The sequence below is a fragment of the Pygoscelis adeliae genome, unplaced genomic scaffold, assembly GCF_000699105.1.
Source record: "Pygoscelis adeliae isolate BGI_AS28 unplaced genomic scaffold, ASM69910v1 Scaffold101, whole genome shotgun sequence".
NCBI lineage: Eukaryota > Metazoa > Chordata > Aves > Sphenisciformes > Spheniscidae > Pygoscelis > Pygoscelis adeliae.
The window spans coordinates 3066119-3073729 of record NW_008824238.1 but is presented as its reverse complement, the minus strand read 5'-3'; the positions used below and the strand labels follow the sequence as shown (position 1 = coordinate 3073729).

Below are 7611 nucleotides of genomic sequence, written 5' to 3'. Positions count from 1 at the left end.
GAGGCCGCTGCCTGCCCGCTGCGAGCGCGGGGAGAGCCGGGCTGGGGGCCCGGGAAAAAGGCGCCGTGCTGCGTGCGCGCAGGCAGGGTCTGGAGCTGTGGTTAGGCACGTAGCTTCCTTCTCCTTCCTTCTCCTGCGGTTCCCTCCAAAAGCAGAGAGGCTGCCCTCTCAGAGGCGCCACGGTGTTGCATTTTATCTTTTATTGCCAGGATGTGCGGTGGCTCCGTGCCAGCCCTCTCCTCAGCTGCCCGGGCTGCTTGCTTTACCCTTGTCGGAAGGGCTTCACTCGCGTGGAGGGGGCATTTTGTCTGTGGCGTAGCACAGGACGGGCGCAGAGGCGGGAAGGACTGTGGAGCGCTGCGACAGGTGCAGGACCGCGCTCCGGGTTTCCTCTTGCTCTCTCCAGTCCGGTGTGCGTTCCTCGAGTGACGGGGAAGACATCTTAGGGCAGAAGGGTTTCAGGGGAACAGAAGTGAAAAAGGATGTCGTCTCGCTTACGTTCCTGGATTTGGAATTCGCTTCACAGGAAACTAAAGGGAGTGTAGAAGAAGTTGGGAGAACCGGCCCTTATACCAAAATGGATTCTGTTGACTTTTTCGGGGACTTCTGTTTGTGTTTTTTCCTTTTTCCATTTTTATCATCTAGCACAAGGTTTGGGACAAACAAAATAGCAGCAAAATTCAAATACCTTTGTTTTCTAAATGGAAGAATTAGTGAGTTGTTCTTCCATCATATCACCTTCAGAAGTGGAAAAACAAGAGTACGTGCAGCATTGTAGCTTGGCCATTGACATTGCACATTGTTTGTGGTACGTACACGGATCTTAATATTAGATGAATGGTCTTTCGGAATTGAGTAGAAGGGGAAAATCTGCCCGGCCTATGTCTCTGTCTGATGTGTCGGTGATTTTTGGTTTTGTTTTTTCTTTGTTCTGCTCTAAAAAAGGTTGCTCTGAAGCAGGCATGTCAATACAGGAGGCTAGGGTTGGCATGCAGAGGCAGGTCATTAGAATGAGCGCTATCTGCATGTAGTAATGGTTAATGGCTCTATGTGGTTTGGTTTGGAAGCAAAAACAATGATTGTGCCTCTGGGAAGAAAAGGATTGGATATTAATCTGTTCTTAATGAAAAAAGGAAGCAGGATATTGGAAGCTGAAGGTTATTTTATTCAATGTCTATTTACTTGTATGTTCATCTTAAAGGATCCTGCTATCCTACCTGTTTACAGAGCAGTTCAGAAAGCTGTGGGATCCCCAGTTGTGGTTGAAGCCTCTGGTCATGGTGCTAGAATGACAAAAGTAATACTTAGGGAGGTAACAGGCAGTTGCTCGGTCTGTTGTCATTATTTCTGGGAAGATGTTTAAATACATGTGTTTGCCTCAGTACTGTTGCTAGGTATGCGGTAGGCGAATGATGGCTGCAGAGACAGGAAATGTGTGTAAAAGACAACTGAGGCTTCACAAGGCTGAAACAATGAGTGACTAGTGAATCGCAGTGTCAGAAATCAGTTCAACAGACAAATCTTTGCCCTGAAGAACGGTCACTAACTATGACCCCATATAAGCTTGTTCCTTTTAAGCATTCCATGGCACATCCAATATATGCATTTCAAGCTACAAAAAAATTCATTCCATCAAGCCTGTATCTTTTGTCTACCAAACATTTACTTTGTTCCTGTAAAACACGTGGGAGTCTGAGATATGACATCTCCACTGTTTTTCCCTTTCTAGAAAAGAGCATGACCGGCTGTCTCAGCGGTTGCAATGTTGTAGTCATTTGCTGCTTTTTCCTCTAATTACCTTTGGCTGGAAAAAGAAACCATGTAGCTGAGTTCAGATACTTCTCATATTAGTTCACCAATTCTATATAAAGTCAATTTCTTCACTGAAGAGAGCATCAAGTAGTGGTCTCCCATTCTGTTGTATATACAGGGTAATATGACTACTCACTAATGTTGGCACAACATTAGCACAATAAATTTAGCTGTTTGTGCTTCCTGGCAAACCTAAATAATGTTTCAAAACACTGTTAGTTAACATTTTTTAAAACAATGTGGTGGCAGGGATGAAGGAATAGTTGACCAAGAGCCATACGTCATCATAGATGTGAATGCACATCTGATTGGTTTGACACTGAAAACTTTAATTGATTTTGTTTTTATCTTATATGTATTCCAAAGACAGGTGATGTAATCATGTAAAATGCAAGAGTGCATGTGTCCATAGAAAAAACGTGTATATATAATTATCGGTGTGAATTTAGTTCAATGGTGTAACTGATGAAAATCCACTTCCTCCAGACTTCTCTTCCAGAACTCCTCTTCCTCCTTCTCTTACATTAACTTCCATACTTTGCCAAGCAAAGAAAAGTATCTTTATTGTGGTTAATCTGGGGCAACAGCCCCGCTGACTGGAAGAACAGCCAAGTTGGCCAGCTGGTTGATGCCAGACAGACTGGGTAGCAGCTGAGATTTAGCTGCCTTTTCCTCAGAGGGTCTGCTTTTTTGGAACTCTTCATCTGTGTTAGTTCTTCAAATTTGTAAGAGCTTAATTATCTTTGAGATTTCTAGGCCACAGTCAGCCTTTGAACCAGCAGGTTCATTTAACCAAATTTATGAGCGGGGGCCAGATGGGTATGTTTGCATAAGGCTTGTTTCCTTAGGAGAACAAACTGGAAAACCCAATAACCTTGAATGCCCTTGAATTTGCAGAGGTTTTATTTCACTTGTGGTCCTTCCCAAGGGCTGAAATGACACATTTCAGTTAATATATTTTCTCTTATTTTGAGAATGTTTAAAGCTGATGTTTCTGAGTGGTGTTTGAACTAACTGAAACAATCACATTCCAGAGCAAGCATGTAATTTTTCAGTTATGTTGTTACTAGGCTTTGAGTTGGTTTATTTTCCCCAAATTAAGAATTCCTTAAAGGAAGTCTTGGGCGGGGTGTGAGTGGACAGATATTATACAGTGAACTTAAGACTATGTACTTTAGCATGTGCAAACAGTCAAGAGTATTTTAACAGTAATGATACCATTTTTTCTTCTGAAGAACAAATGTATTGATACTTTCCAAATGCGTGCCCTTTACGTGCAGTAGCTAACATTTCTAGGTAAGATAAAATATCCATCTGAGAAATAAATACCAGGCATAAACTTAAACTTTGTCTCCTACTTTGCAGATTAATTTCATGTTGGACTCTTTAATTATTGTCAATAGAAGAACTTTGTGAGTGGTCAGTCAACTGCAAAGGTAGCAATTGTTAAGGAGAACTAAGACTTTTATCCGTTTATAATATAGTAGTGGTGGGAACAAGATAGACATCTTTTTATCTTGTATTCAAGACTTACTAATCAAGTCAGCACTCATCCCAGGTAATGAGCCCCTGAGTTTCATATCTGAAATAAGGGGATAGAAGCACAGAGATCATGTATGCTTCTTGCAAAAGCAAGCTGATTTAAGCCTTTCTCTTGAAGAGGACTGCATGTGACAGCAACACAAACATGAATCCATTTATATGTATTAATTTCATGATGCATTGAGAGACTAGTTTTGAGAAAGTCTTCCTGTTGTATACTCTTACAAAATGTCTCTATTAAAGCAACATTATAAAAGAAAGCATCTGATTGTAAATGAACTGTATGCTTCCAGTATATATCCCTGTCTTTAAAGTTAAACATATTGGAGGAGAAAGTAACACAAAATGGACTCTCTCATAGGGCAGTTGGTGCAAATGTCCCAGCCAAATGCCACATCAAATAATTTCATTTTTTCTTCCTTTAATTCATATTGTAGAACCAATAAGATACGATAATGTTCTTTGTCCTCCCTAACATACTGAAGATACGTTGCATTTCTGAGCTGGTTGCATTTCTGTGGTGGTAAAATGATTCCAGGGTATCTCTGCCCTTCTTCCCTGGGTGAACCAAGTATAAAACATGAACTCTGCAGAAAAGCTGCAGTGGAAGAATTTCCATGTCAGCCAGGGTGCAATTCTCTCTAGTAGAATTTGTTTTGCTTTCTAACCTTTATTAAAATGAAATTTAAAATTGGCTACACTGCTGTTCTTTGGCTTTACAGAATTTATGAGCAATTTAACCTGTCCTGTGTTCAGAAGTACTTTAAAGCAACTGGCTCATCTTTGCACAGTTATGCATCCCTTTCTGCACAGTGTCCCAGTGATTCATCAGATGTGATAGGCAGATAGGTCTAACTCCAGCACACGATTTTAGTTTTTCTTGCTTTGACTGCTTTTTTTGTCACATCTTTGTTCTAGCAACTTTTCCAAAAGACTCAAAGGTATATTAAAGTTATCTTGGCAGCTGTTAGCTAGCCTGTAAAATGTGCTGCAGTTTTAATGAGATCATATACATCTTAATATATCTATATAATTATGTATATTATGTAATATATATATATTTGCTAACTATTCACTCATTTGCCTTCTACCTCCTACAGAATTTCCACTTACACATATGGTGAGCACATAACTGTGGTGAAACGATCTCACCACCTGTTGTTTTAAAATAGCACAGATGCTTATTAATGGTCCTTCCATGACACTATTTATAGTATGTGTTAAACCTCACTTAAAATACTGTGGATCATATTGGTAAAGGATATTATTACTTCAGCACCAGTCTTAAATTGGTTCCTGTTCAGCATCTCTACTTGTTGATTGTTCGTAGGTAGGAGAGAGGCAAACTTCACAGAAGAGTCAAAGCTATTATGCTTAACGAGAAACCTGTCAGTGAGTCCTGTACAAGGTGTTCTGTGAAGATGACCACTGCTATTTGGATAGCTCATCAACCCAAATAACTGCAAAAAGTACGAGCGCACCAATTCTCTATGCTCAGTCTTGAGCTCAGTTTATGTGAACTCCTTCAGGCCAAGGCTCAAAAGCAGAGTTTTCACATTGCAAAGCAAGGAAAAGTAAATAATAGCAGAACTTAAGCCTTGATCAAGAGTGTCTCCTAATTTTTTTTTTTTTTTTCCCATGGAAAAGTCTGTTCTAAACTGACTAAACTAAATTTATGTAAACAAATGTTTCGTCAATTCTCTGTTTGCTTTGTCCAATCTAATGAGTGCCTTGGATTCTCAACTTTGCTTTCAAAGAATTTCTAGAATTCTGCCTGATATTTCTGGTCTGTAACTCTCTAGATTTGTCTTTGAATTTTTATTTTTTTTTGTCTAGCCTGGTCAAAGTAGAAATTAAAAATCCATTTCTACTTTAAAATCATCTATCCACAAGTGGACCAAGAAAAATTCTTGTTGTTAAGTAGCCGTTCACTATCATTCTCACTTCACTGAGATGTAAATTTAAAAGGGCGATCAGGATAAACCAACTCTGCTATTTTCAAACTTCCCAAGGTGCTTGCTTTGAGGCACAGAAGGTTCTTGGTATCTGCATGTTGCTAGTGAATTCTGAGAAAACACTATTGTACACTGCAAAGAATATATTACAAAAAAAGCAATGAAAGATGTGTCTTATTTAAGTTTAGCAAAAGGTCTTAGGAATTATTAGGGTGAGGGGGGGGGTTTGTTTTTTTTTTTTTTAAGTGACTTTTTAAAATGAAATACATATGGAGACTTTTTTTTTTTCCTGTGCTGCATGACATTTGGCATTGGTTGGTTGGGTTTTGTGTAGCTAGTAAATTAAAAAATAGTTGTTCACACTAGAATGGTGACTGTCAGATTCCTGTTCAAACTGTATAGGATGGACAAAAACCTCTTCTTATTCAGAAAAGCTGACCTAGCCTGTAAGAATATAAATCTGCTATTGAAATAAGACCACTGGCAAAATTCCAGTAAAGGATGCCTAGAGAAGTAATGCATAAATTAAATGGAGTAATCATCTTTTGATACAGTCTCCCAGTGTTTAGTGCTCAGCATTGATTAGGAGTTTCATGAGCTCAAAGCAATGTTTGCACTATTACGTTTAATCGCAGGGGGCATCGTGTCCTCACTGAATGTGTTCAGTTGATCTGATTTATATTCTCAGCCTACACAGTATTCTTTGGCAGTTATATGATTCAGTGCACGTGGAGTGCAAGGAAATCTCTTTGTTTTGCCTTAAAATTCGTTGCCTAATGATTTAATTGGGGGGGGGGGCTTTTAATTGTCATTATGTGAGAAATGTTACACAATTGTTTCCTTTTCAGTTTCTCACTAGTCATGATTTCACATAACTATCACGTTCTTTTTTTCCTCAAGAACAGACTTGTCTTGGTCTGTTTACTCTTTCTGCATATGTAGACTCTGTTCCATATCTGATTGATTATTTGTCACTTTTTTATATACTTCCTGCAAATTTATTTCTGATGTGCAATGGTCAGAACTTAGGAACTCTGCTTAGTAGCATGATAATTTCTGTTTCTCTTCCATTCCTTTCCTAGTTTTCTTTACTATGCATATTTTTTCCAGTTATTAATTACATGTTTCATTTGGGCTGATCTCTTGTGTTCCTGTTAGGTTCCTTTTCATTGTAGGATCAGTACAATAGTATGTTTGCAGTGAGACTGGAAGGAACTGGTGCCATCAGCGAGACGTAAAAGATGGTAGCTGGGTATCAAAAATATGCATTTTAAATGTAAGAAAGAAAAAACTGCAGTGTGTAGCCTTATAGACCAAGAGAGATTCAGTCATAAACCCTTCCTTTATTTTGAGTTACTCTTGTTTTAAAATAGCGGGATGATGGCAGCTTTACTGATTTGGGCTAATGTTTGTGAGCTCAGACATGGCAAGCAGAAATAAGAGAATAGGATTCGTTAATGTATATAAGAATTGGAGCATGCAAAAAAATTTCAGACTAAAAGGCAGGCATAATGTGAAGCACTTTTTTTTTTTTTTTTTTTAATAAAAGCCTAAAAATAGACTGCTGCATTTTAAGTAACTGTTATTTGTAAGGTCTGATGGAGTCAAAGTGTGATAAGAGATGTGAATGGAGTATGCATGAATATAGAAGCTGTATGACTTGAGAAAGAGACATAGCTTATCAAAATTGATTACAGCATGCCTTCAAAGCTTAAGGACACCACAGCTTTTTGTCAATGAAGTAAGCCCATTTTATCATATATTTGTTTACACACAGGCTACTAATGTTTATGTTCAGTTCTTAGACAAACACCAAAACCTTTTCCAGCAGAATATTTATCCTGAATAGGGAGTGCTCTAAATTATCCTGGATAGCTAGAGGCCTTGTTGAATACTACTTTGATGTATTTATTTGCCTGCAGGGAGTTCAGGTGTTGATCTGCTGAATGGCAGCTATAATATTGTAAGGTAGTAAACAATTGTATAATGCCAGTGTCATTCACTCTGAGTGACAATGTGCAAAAATAATGCCACCACCGCTACATGTCCTTTTAGAGTGTAATTTTTGTGTCTATACCTAATGTGGTACTACTAGTGCCTGACTGGGGCAATGGCAATATTCTCTTGAATTTTACAAAAGTAAAACCACTGATAAATGGTGAAAAACAGGTTCACAGCCTTCACCCATCCCCAACACACGCACAGAGCATCTCCAGAACAAATAAAGTTTGAATGGGTATTTATAGAAGATGAACATGATAGCTATGCACCCAGAGGAACACAGATACTGTATAATACATTT

At 38.6% G+C, this 7611-nt stretch overlaps 1 protein-coding gene across 1 annotated transcript in view; it reads left to right on the top strand.

Annotated features, from left to right (window-relative positions):
• The first annotated feature begins 337 nt into the window (after nt 1-337).
• The window catches only part of PKIA (protein kinase (cAMP-dependent, catalytic) inhibitor alpha), a 43531-nt gene continuing 36257 nt past the window's right edge, over nt 338-7611 (top strand). The window contains exon 1 of the mRNA XM_009335009.1: nt 338-808. The gene's annotated coding sequence lies outside the window, so the exon portion shown is untranslated. The remainder of the gene's footprint in view (nt 809-7611) is intronic.